The sequence below is a fragment of the Pseudorasbora parva genome, chromosome 3, assembly GCF_024679245.1.
Source record: "Pseudorasbora parva isolate DD20220531a chromosome 3, ASM2467924v1, whole genome shotgun sequence".
Taxonomy (NCBI): Eukaryota; Metazoa; Chordata; class Actinopteri; order Cypriniformes; family Gobionidae; genus Pseudorasbora; species Pseudorasbora parva.
Genome location: NC_090174.1, coordinates 6,065,478 through 6,078,587, shown reverse-complemented (window position 1 = coordinate 6,078,587; position 13,110 = coordinate 6,065,478).

The following is a 13,110-nucleotide window of genomic DNA, read 5'->3' as shown; positions in this document are numbered from 1 at the left end:
AGTAAGCAAGTGGGGCAACGACCAAAATGTGGGGTCAAAGGCAGTACCTCTGGTCTACTAACTTGATTGTCTAATCCTAACCTCACTCCTAATATTAACCCCTCTCCCACAACTAATCATAAACCTACCAATGTTAGGGGAGCAGTGTTGCCAAATGTATGATAATTGTCATATTTGTAGGATAACTGTGACCTCTGTACAATCAATAATGAAAAAAAATCCCATAATGAACGATAATGTTATTTGTTGCCGCTAGGCTGGATCTTGATTTCCAGGCTAGGAAGCTAGATATTTTACTTTAGTACTTAGTAGTACTTACTATTTGTTAAATATGGATATTTTTCTTACACAATTGCATCGCTTCCTTTCAGAAGGCCTTTATTAAACCACTGGAGCCGTGTGGAGCAGTAATATGATGGCTTTTATGGACTTCCAGAATTCACTGCCATGATAAAGCTTGGCAACTCATAAGTATCTCGGAGTAAATCGTGGACTAATTTTAATTTTTGTGTGAACTAACCCTTTAAGTCTTCTAGGGCAATCTTTGAAATGACTATCACGAAATGACTCTATCACTATCTCTATCTCTATACCCCCCCCCAGCCCCCCCCCCCCCCACACACACACACACACGCACACACACACACACACACACACACACACACACACACACACACACACACACACACACACACACCACAGTGCACATTTTGCATCCAACACTAACACATCTGATTCAACTCATCAGCTCATCGCCTAGAAACTGCAAAACTTGAATGGGCGTGTCTGATAAGGGAGACCAGGACAAGTTTGAGAACCATGGTCTAGATAAATAGTTGTATTCCGTACATTTGTCTCATGTATGACAATTTTCTTCCTAATACGATAATTCTGAGCTTCGGTACTTGGATATTTCCAATCTGGCAACACTGTACGTAGGGGGGTAATCATTTGGGCGGGGGTCAAAATTCGGCACAACACCTGTTTCTCTCACGGCCACCTCCTTGTTGTGTGTGTTGTATAACAACAGCAATGCTAAGAGCAGATCTTTCAAGCTCCCACTCTAAAACATCAGCTGTGTTTTTACCAGTGTGTGACTCAAAAAGCAGACGAGTCTGAAGCACACAACTTTACATTTCTCACTCTGTGGTAATAACATGTGCTGTGACTGTGAATTAGCTCTGAACAGCTTTTGAAGTCCACCCGTCGGTTGTTAACTCCACACTCTTAGCCTTTTCAGACCATCTGTCACATTTGCTTTAGCTTCATTGTACACTACTTGAATTGCCTCCTGACTGAAGTGTGAGCGTTACGGAATATCACCAATTCGCAAAATCCAACATTGCAGACAACAAAGAATATTCTTATGTATTTTGCGAATAAAAACTCATTATTTCTTGAGATTTTGCACTTGACTGAGACCACTTTGAAGCAAAACTTTGTATATGTTTGGCCTTCTTTCACTCTCTTTCTCTTACCCAGCTGCAGGAGTTTGTCGTTGTGGTGTCTGTTTGTTTTTTAGCGTCCTCCTGTCGAGTGACTGGAAAACCAAAATGCTGCCAGACATCAGACTTGTAAGCTAACGGGGCATCTTTTATTTTTAATTTAAGTCAAAGTCATTTTGTCCTGGTACTGCTTGGTTCAAGCGATTTATTTGACTGGGAATGCAGTGATTTTATTATTTGATTTGAGTGTGACGCAGGTGCAGCAGCTCAACCAATAGGATAAAACGGACATCATATCGTAAAGAAAATCTACGATACCGAAACATTTTTTTGCATCACAATATATTGTTACATCCCTAGATAGCCGTACTGTTATCTATAAGCTAGTGTGCTCAAAACGTAGTCTCTCACTTCTGACAGTATGGGTCCATTATTTTGATGACATCACCCTGCACTTTCAGTTTTCTGCCCAATCAAACGCTCTCTAGGATCTGAAACCCCACCCCCTACATTATAAACAGACACTGAAGCTGTTGCTGAAATCAGTCACTTTTTCACATACTATTTTCTACATGGTGAATGGCACATAGTGCACTATATAGGGGACAGGGAATGATTCAGTGTAAATCATTTCCATTGGGGCGAATGAAGTCTGGTTTAACGTTAGTGTTACGCATCCGCTGCAACTCCGGTCCAGAGACATGACAGCACAGATTATGTCATTTAAGCAAATCGACACAGACCAGAAAACATATCGGACCCATTTGAATTGTGCACAGAATGCTTTATTTTAAAACGATATGGAGTAGAAACGGTTAGGGGAAAATGCGGTTTTACAGAGTTCAATAAACATTGAACTCTGTAAAATGTTATAGTGCTATAAACATATAACATTTTTTTTCATTTTGAGGAAAACTGAATCTGTTTTTGTTCAAGTGAGATGGGTAAATGCCTGCTCTTATTGCTCTTATCTTTATGTCTGTCTAGATCTTCAATATCCATCATGCTCATAAACACAGCACACATAACGCCTGTAATAATCTGATTACATGACTTGTAATACGTTACCCCCAACACTACTCGTCTTTCGATCCTCCTGAAGGAATCACACTTTCTGTAGGTTTTAACGCACTATTTTGTCTTTGGCATGATATGCTATTTTGTTCTCTACTGTATAATTGTACTTTTTTTTTAAATATATATCACAGCTTTAAAACTTTGACAAAAGAAAGCAATAACGAAATGTCCAAGAAGGGGATGAAAATATACTTATGTCACTTTTCACTGCGTTTCAGAATAGATGTTTTTGCACATGGCGCCATCATTTTGGACATGCATTTTGGTAAATATAGGGAACTTTTTTGAGAAAATTATGATGATTATTCAGTCCTGTGGTGTATAGTTAAAATGAAAATGGTAAATTTTTCTGAGGTTTTAATGCCCTTTTCTAAGAGCATCCAGGAAAGATCATATCCAAGACAGACGAATGGTCTGTTTTTAGCCAAACGATTAAATATTATATGGTGTTCAGGCATGAAATGAATTGTAGCATGACAATAGGGGGCATCCCTATATATCCCTGCATCCCACTGATATTGCAGTGATCTGACATTGTTTCATGAGCAAGGTCATTTGTTCATTGTCTGTAGATGTGATGAAAGCAGAACTGACAGAGGTGGCAGGTGGATGTTTAAAAAAATTATATTTACTTATAGAAAATATGAGAAAATAACTAATATACAGTCTCTATGCATATACAAGTAAGGTAAATCAGAGTAGAGTACATGAGATAATGAGGCAATATATAATGCGCAAAGTGTGCAATTAGGATGGGTATTGTAATGCAACAATAAGAAACAGGTGCTAAATAATATGTAGTTGTGCATATGTAATTGCTATTCTGGTAGATCTAAGTGTGAAATTAGCATAGAAAATAAGGCATTTTTATTTCTGTGTAAACGGGCAAATACATTGTATATCTTCTTTATATTTTATGCCTAAGGCATGAATAACTTTTTTTTTCTTTTTTTTTTTTTGTAGAATTATAAAGAGTACAGTTGAACAATTATGTATGTTTTCAGCCATGTGTGTAACCAATGAGGAAATGTGCCCTGCACAAACCCATATGACATCTGTGTTCATATCAGGGTAGTATATAGTTTATTCTTTTGAATGCGTGTGTGTATTTTCTGTTTGTGTACAGTTCTAGTCCTGCTTCTCGGGCATTATATATTGGTTGGCACTTTTCCTTTGGTGCAGCATGATAACCCATCACAGTTTCCCCTGAAGGCTGTGCAATGCCTTTGGCGTCTCCCTGTCACCATGCATTATGACTCTTTAACTCATTCATGTGTGTGTCACTGTATATGCCTGCAAATTATACAGTGGATGCGTTTTTAAAGTCTCTCATGCGTAAGTTCACATGACCTTCATTTTACAGTAATATTATTTTCTGTCATGAAGATGTAATCTAGTAATGCCTTCCCTTGTTTTTACAGACAGACCCCATTATGACATCCCCCACTAGAGATATAAATAGACAAATGATTTCTCATTGGTCACAGCAGCCTGTCAAGCTGCTCAGCTTAGATCAGTTGTTCAGGTTTTCTGTTGACCACTGATTCTGATTCAATTCACTACACTTAGTGTTTGTGCTTGGCTGAAAATGAGAAGGAAAGTTAAGTCAGTCCTGCATAAGCAATGTATGCTATTGTTGTGAGAAGTGGTTTGCTAAAAGACATTCTAGAATGAAAGCACCATTTCAAAAGGAAAAGAACATATTTACATTTGACACTGGTTGACACACCAGGATACATTGATAAACCTCTCAATAGGTGAATTGCTGCAAACCAGGAGTTCATGATAGTGATGAATGGAAGTGTGTAGAGGGTCCAGCAACTTTACTAAAGGCTTCCTTGTGAAAAAGAAGTGCACTTAAATCATATTTTAATAACATTTTGTCATGCTTTAAATGGGTCATGAACTGAAAATTTACTTTTTTCTTTAGCTTTTGACATACACTCACCTAAAGGATTATTAGGAACACCTGTTTAATTATCTAATCAACCAATCACCTGGCAGTTGCTTCAATGCATTTAGGGGTGTGGTCCTGGTCAAGACAATCTCCTGAACTCCAAACAATGTCAGAATGGGAAAGAAAGGTGATTTAAGCAATTTTGAGCACTGCATGGTTGTTGGTGCCAGATGGGGCGGTCTGTGTATTTACCAATCTGCTCAGTTACTGGGATTTTCACGCACAACCATTTCTAGGGTTTACAAAGAGTGGTGTGAAAAGGGAAAAACATCCAGTATGCGGCAGTCCTGTTGGCGAAAATGGCTTATTGATGCTAGAGGTCAAAGGAGAATGGGCCGACGGATTCAAGCTGATAGAAGAGCAACTTTGACTGAAATAACCACTCGTTACAACTGAGGTATGCAGCAAAGCATTTGTGAAGCCACAACATGCACAACCTTGAGGCAGATGGGCTACAACAGCAGAAGTCCCCACCGGGTACCACTCATCTCCACTACAAATAGGGAAAAAAGAGGCTACAATTTGCACAAGCTCACCAAAATTGGACAGTTGAAGACTGGAAAAATGTTGCCTAGTCTGGTGAGTCTTGATTTCTGTTGAGACATTCAGATGGTAGAGTCAGAATTTGGCATAAACAGAATGAGAACATGGATCCATCATGCCTTGTTACCTTTGTGCAGGCTGCTGGTGGTGGTGTAATGGTGTGGGGGATGTTCTCTTGGCACACTTTAGGCCTCTTAGTGCCAATTGGGCATCGTTTAAATGCCACTGCCTACCTGAGCATTTTTTCTGACCATGTCCATCCCTTTATGACCACCATGTACCCATCCTCTGATGGCTACTTCCAGCAGGATAATGCACCATGTCACAAAGCTCAAAGCATTTCAAATTGGTTTCTTAAACATGACAATGAGTTCACTGTACTAAAATGGCCCCCACAGTCACCAGATCTCAACCCAATAGAGCATCTTTGGGATGTGGTGGAACGGGAGCTTCGTGCCCTGGATGTGCATCCCACAAATCTCCATCAACTGCAAGATGCTATCCTATCAATATGGGCCAACATTTCTAAAGAATGCACCTTGTTGAATCAATGCCACGTAGAATTAAGGCAGTTCTGAAGGCGAAAGGTGGTCAAACACAGTATTAGTATGGTGCTCCTAATAATCCTTTAGGTGAGTGTATAAGAGGTCATTATATAAGAAAATCCTGTAAGTTTCAGAACTGAAAACCTCCTTGTTAGTCCAAAGACAGCTTTTATTGTAACCAAGTGCAGAGAACGGCTCGCTATTGAATGTGCCTAAAATAAATGACATGAAAGCTCGCCTCTGCAGAAGAAGATCAACGCCTACTTCATCATCGCAACTTTGGCCCCGCCCACCGGAGTGTTAGTGAGATAACGAGGAGAGAAGAGCGATACAGGATCACTGCACTAAAAATAACATTACCTTACAACGGATCCTAATGCTAGGAATGTGGATATGTATTCAACTTTGGGTCAATGTGAATGTCTCAGTTGAGCATTATTTATTTGTATGTGGTACATTTCAATGAGAATTCTTTGGTAAATCAGTCCCCGCAGACTTTGCAAACAGACATTTCAGATATGGATTCGACAGTAATTCCACAACACGCAAGTAACCGTGTTAATTCTAATGCCTGATCTGAGATCAGTGATTTCAGATTTATCTAATGATTCATGTACAGTCAGATGTTAATTGTCTGAGTATCAGTGTAACGAACTGCTCTGAGACAGAAGGTTGAAGATCCAAACGCATTAAAGGGTAATCCAAAGTCGTAGTCCATAAAACAGGCAAAAGGTCAAACACAGGCAGTTCAATCAGGCAAACAAAACAAGGGACAGCGGCAAAAGGGTAATCTGAGACAGGCAAGAAATCCAAAGAACCAAGAAACATAAACCATAGAACCGTTCAGAAATGCAGTTGACACTAAACAAGACTTCACAATGAATGACAGAGATAACCAGGCTTTTATAGGCAGAGGTAATGAGGTGATGAGACACAGGTGTGAACATTGAGTGCTAATGAGTCCGGGGAAAGGATTTATGGGTAATGTAGTTTGTGATGGAATGACAGTCCAGGGTGGAGTGCCCTCTGGTGGTGATCACGGGCACTCACACTGGTGAATTGTGACAATCAGTAAATCAAACCAGTGACTAAATGTTCAACTTCACATTGTTTCTCGGAAAAAAATAGTCTGTTATTTAAACTGTGATTAAATTATATATAGAAAGCGATCAAAGAACGCTCGCTTTAGAATAACTGGAGCGATCAATCAAACAGCGCAAGTTTATAAAACTCCTTATTTTCAAACATCTATTTTTTACATTGTGTTTGCACTGTTAATTATGATGAAAGCATTTGTTAGTGTGCAGATATTCAAGTTGCAATGACAAGATCACTGCATTCATGCACTCACCATCTGCAATCACGTCTGTGATTGGCTAATGTTCATCCCTGCAGCCTGTAATTTTATTTGATATGCAAAGATCTTAGCCAATAACAGCAGTGGGTGTTTACACTGAAGTCTCACAGCAGCCAATCACAGCAGTGGGCGTTTACAGTGAAGTCTCACAGCAGCCAATCACAGCAGTGGGCGTTTACACTGAAGTCTCACAGCAGCCATTCACAGCAGTGGGCGTTTACACTGAAGTCTCACAGCAACCAATCACAGCAGAGGGCGTTTACACTGAAGTCTCAGAGCAGCCAATCACAGCAGTGGGCGTTTACACTGAAGTCTCACAGCAGCCATTCACAGCAGTGGGCGTTTACACTGAAGTCTCACAGCAACCAATCACAGCAGAGGGCGTTTACACTGAAGTCTCACACCAACCAATCACAGCAGTGGGAGTTTACACTGAAGTCTCACAGCAGCCAATCACAGCAGTGGGCGTTTACACTGACGTCTCACAGCAGCCAATCACAGCAGTGGGCGTTTACACTGAAGTCTCAGAGCAGCCAATCACAGCAGTGGGCGTTTACACTGAAGTCTCACAGCAGCCATTCACAGCAGTGGGCGTTTACACTGAAGTCTCACAGCAACCAATCACAGCAGAGGGCGTTTACACTGAAGTCTCACACCAACCAATCACAGCAGTGGGAGTTTACACTGAAGTCTCACAGCAGCCAATCACAGCAGTGGGCGTTTACACTGACGTCTCACAGCAGCCAATCACAGCAGTGGGCGTTTACACTGAAGTCTCAGAGCAGCCAATCACAGCAGTGGGCGTTTACACTGAAGTCTCACAGCAGCCAATCACAGCAGTGGGCGTTTACACTGAAGTCTCACAGCAGCCAATCACAGCAGTGGGCGTTTACACTGAAGTCTCACAGCAGCCAATCACAGCAGTGGGCGTTTACACTGAAGTCTCACAGCAGCCATTCACAGCAGTGGGCGTTTACACTGAAGTCTCACAGCAACCAATCACAGCAGAGGGCGTTTACACTGAAGTCTCAGAGCAGCCAATCACAGCAGTGGGCGTTTACACTGAAGTCTCACAGCAGCCATTCACAGCAGTGGGCGTTTACACTGAAGTCTCACAGCAACCAATCACAGCAGAGGGCGTTTACACTGAAGTCTCACACCAACCAATCACAGCAGTGGGAGTTTACACTGAAGTCTCACAGCAGCCAATCACAGCAGTGGGCGTTTACACTGACGTCTCACAGCAGCCAATCACAGCAGTGGGCGTTTACACTGAAGTCTCAGAGCAGCCAATCACAGCAGAGGGCGTTTACACTGAAGTCTCACACCAACCAATCACAGCAGTGGGAGTTTACACTGAAGTCTCACAGCAGCCAATCACAGCAGTGGGCGTTTACACTGACGTCTCACAGCAGCCAATCACAGCAGTGGGCGTTTACACTGAAGTCTCAGAGCAGCCAATCACAGCAGTGGGCGTTTACACTGAAGTCTCACAGCAGCCAATCACAGCAGTGGGCGTTTACACTGAAGTCTCACAGCAGCCAATCACAGCAGTGGGCGTTTACACTGAAGTCTCACAGCAGCCAATCACAGCAGTGGGCGTTTACACTGAAGTCTCACAGCAGCCATTCACAGCAGTGGGCGTTTACACTGAAGTCTCACAGCAACCAATCACAGCAGAGGGCGTTTACACTGAAGTCTCAGAGCAGCCAATCACAGCAGTGGGCGTTTACACTGAAGTCTCACAGCAGCCATTCACAGCAGTGGGCGTTTACACTGAAGTCTCACAGCAACCAATCACAGCAGAGGGCGTTTACACTGAAGTCTCACACCAACCAATCACAGCAGTGGGCGTTTACACTGAAGTCTCACAGCAGCCAATCACAGCAGTGGGCGTTTACACTGACGTCTCACAGCAGCCAATCACAGCAGTGGGCGTTTACACTGAAGTCTCAGAGCAGCCAATCACAGCAGTGGGCGTTTACACTGAAGTCTCACAGCAACCAATCACAGCAGAGGGCGTTTACACTGAAGTCTCACACCAACCAATCACAGCAGTGGGCGTTTACACTGAAGTCTCACAGCAGCCAATCACAGCAGTGGGCGTTTACACTGACGTCTCACAGCAGCCAATCACAGCAGTGGGCGTTTACACTGAAGTCTCACAGCAGCCAATCACAGCAGTGGGCGTTTACACTGACGTCTCAGAGCAGCCAATCACAGCAGTGGGCGTTTACACTGAAGTCTCACAGCAGCCAATCACAGCAGTGGGCGTTTACACTGAAGTCTCACAGTAGCCAATCACAGCAGTCGGCGTTTACACTGACGTCTCACAGCAACCAATCACAGCAGGGGGCGTTTACAATGTAGCCTTACAGCAGACACACCCATTTAAACAGAGCATTAAAATTAGAGGCTAAAATCAGGGTAGGAAAAAATGCCTTTTTGCATTTTTGATGTTGAAGGAAACATTATAAAACAATGCAGTTCATGACCCCTTCAAAGAGGGACACTTATTTTGATATGTTGACTAACATTCCATGTCATGCTTTTAAGACAATCATTCACTGGCAATAAAATATTTTAAATCTGATTTATTTTTCATGCACAAAATTGGATGCTGACAGAATCTTGAATGTCCTTTTAGTCAATGTAGTTACGGCGTGCACCAGCAGGGGCGAAAGGGGCCGTGCTATAGCCAGCCAAACCTTGTCTCCTTGTTTTGCACATGGATTTATGTAGTTGCCATGGCACCAGAGCATGGGGATGCTGGAGTGACACTGACTTTGCCTCTACATATTGTGGATGACTGGGGTTTACATGTCCCTGCTCATTTAGCACCTTAAAACCAGATCATTTGAGGGGTTTCAGTGTTCCTTAGCAAAACAAAAAAACCTGCAACGTAGATCATCCAAATCACATGCACATGAATTTGCTGTGTTCAGACTAGCTGGTGATGGGACATTTACTAGAAGAATATGTGTTGTTAAAGTAGCAGAATTTTGGATTATCTCTCTTTGCTACCCACACACGTCATGAACGTTTCTCTTGCTTTGGCCACAACCCAATGTTCTTGAATGAAGGCATGAAGAGAGAGTGATTGACGCAATGAAAGAGAAGAGAAGAGACGGAACAGCTGTGCCCAGAGAGGCTGCAGTCAATCGAGTCTCTTAGGCAAGAGTTTAATCCCAGATAATCTGACCCTTTTACAGCGGATGGATCAAGGGCAGCTCAGCGTCCGCTGTCACATCCTGTGTGTGTTTTTGAGTCACATGGTTGAACACTGTTCTGACAGATATGTTGAAATAAATTCTTCTAAATATAGTTCATTTAAAAAAAAAAAAAAAAAGAGGAAGCAACCATCTGCAAAGCATTCTGTCAGGTCGATGCTGGTGTTGAGATGCATGATGCAGATTAACAAATATAAATTCATTAATTTCAACCAAATGGCGACTTTAGACAAACCACAACTTTGTAAAAACAACAACAAAAAGACTAGAGCTAAAGATGATTAATTTTACATAAAAATGTTGTGCACATCCTCATAAATCAGTGCCTACTCTTGACCACACTTAAATAAATTATTCAATTGCAAGGGATTATGGGTATTCCCACAGCCACAGTGCTTCTCCAAGGTTGCAATATGAACTATATGAAGATCAAAGTGCTTAGACTTTATTGCTTTGCAAAAGGTTCCTTATGGACAATCCCATGTATTTCTTGCACAATTTTTTATTTTATTTTTATTTATTTTTATATAAATAAAGCTCATCAAAGTAACAAGATCAATTAAACAACCTAAGTATTTATTTAAGGAGAAACGTAAGAGTGCTTAATTCTATTGAATGTGTACTTCAATCTTATATATATTAAGTATTAAGTATTAACATATAAAATATTAATGTATTAAGTATTAATAAGTATTTGAACACCCTGTTATTCCCTGTAGTCTCCCACTTGGAAATCGCGGAGGGGTCTGAAATTGTGAATGTAGGTGCATGTCCACTGTGAGAGACATAATCTAAAAAATTAAAAAAAATCCAGAAATCACAATATATGATTTTTTATTTTATTTTATTTTATTTATTTGCATGATACAGCTGCAAATAAGTATTTGAACACCTGTCTATCAGCTAAAATTCTGACCCTCAAAAACCTGTTTGTCTGCCTTTAAAATGCCCACCTCCACTCCATTTATTATCCTAAATTAGATGCACCTGTTTGAGGTTGGAGTAACTGTTGGAGCAATGATTAGAAAATGGAAGAAGCTAAACATGACTGTCAGTCTCCCTTGGACTTGGGCTCCATGCAAGATCTCACCTCGTGGAGTCTCAGTGATCCTAAGAAAGGTTAGAAATCAACCCAGAAATACACCGGAGGAGCTGGTCAATGACCTGAAAAGAGCTAGGAATACTGTTTCCAAGGTTACTGTTCGTAACCAGATGTCATGGTTTGAAATCCTGCATGGCACGGAAGGTCCCCCTGCTTAAACCAGCACATGACCAGGCCCGTCTTGAGTTTGCCAATTAGCATTTGGATGATCCAGAGGAGTCATGGGAGAAAGTCATGTGGTCAGATGAGACCAAAATATATCTTTTTGGTCATAATTCCACTAAACGTGTTTGGAGGAAGAAGAATGATGAGTACCATCCCAAGAACACCATCCCTACTGTGAAGCATGGGGGTGGTAGCATCATGCTTTGGAGGTGTTTTTCTGCACATGAGACAGGGCGACTGCATTGTAATAAGGAGAGGATGACTGGGGCCATGTATTGTGAGATTTTGGGGAACAACCTCCTTTCCTCAGTTGGAGCATTGAAGATGGGTCAAGGCTGGGTCTTCCAACATGACAATGACCCGAAGCACAATCAGGATAACCAAGGAGTGGCTCTGTAAGGAGCATAGCAAGGTTCTGGCGTGGCCTAGCCAGTCTCCAGACCTAAACTTAAAAGAGAATCTTTGGAGGGAGCTCAAACTCCGTGTTTCTCAGCAACAGGCCAGAAACCTGACTGATCTAGAGATGATCTGTATGGAGGAGTGGGCCAAAACCCCTCCTGCAGTGTGTGCAAATCAGGTGAAAAACTACAGGAAACGTTTGACCTCTGTAATTGCAAACAAAGGCTACTGTACCAAATATTAACATTGATTTTCTCAGGTGTTCAAATACTTATTTACCGCTGTATCATACAAATAAGTATAGTTAATCATACAGTGTGATTTTTGGATCTCTCACAGTGGACATGCAGCTATGATGACAATTTCAGACCCCTCCATGATTTCTAAGTGGGAGAACTTGCAAAATATCAGGGTGTTCAACAAATACTTATTTTCCTCACTGTAGGTGTGTATGTATATATATATATATATATGTGTGTGTGTGTGTGTGTGTGTGTGTGTGTGTGTGTGTGTGTGTGTGTGTGTGTGTGTGTGTGTGTGTGTGTGTGTGTGTGTGTGTGTGTGTGTGTGTGTGTGTGTGTGTGTGTGAGACCTGGTAATCCCTACGTTATGGGGACAAAATGTCCCCACAAAGATGGCAATATCCGAAATCCTTGTCCTTGTGGGGACATTTTTAGGTCCCCATGAGGAAAACATCTTATAAATCACACAGAAGGAGTTTTTTTGAGAAAGTAAAAATGCAGAATGTTTCCTGTGATGGGTAGGTTTAGGGGTAGGGGTAGTGTAGGGGGATAGGATGTACAGTTTGTACAGTATGAAATCCATTACGCCTATGGAAAGTCCCCATTAAACATGAAAACATGACATGTGTGTGTGTGTGTGTGTGTGTGTGTGTGTGTGTGTGTGTGTTTGTGTGTGTGTGTGTGTGTGTGTGTATATGTGTGTGTGTGTGTGTGTGTGTGTGTGTGTGTGTGTTATTATAATCTATAATAATTTTAATTAATTAAAAGGCCAATTTTGACTAGAACCTCGTCTTTTTATTGAGTGTTCACCTGAGTTGTCCGAGACCCTAGCGCTTTTGTCGTACTTGGACTGGATTCAAGGAGTTTTGTGGTTAAAATTGAAAAAAAAAAGAAACAAATCCTTTCCTCCCGGGTCAATTTGACCCCCATTGGAATGAATGGAATGCTTCAGTACACTTTTTTTTTTTTTTTAACCAAAAATGGTTTTATAATATAATCGTTTATGTTTCTTTTCACAAGAGGTCAGCAAAGACACCCAGTCTAAGAT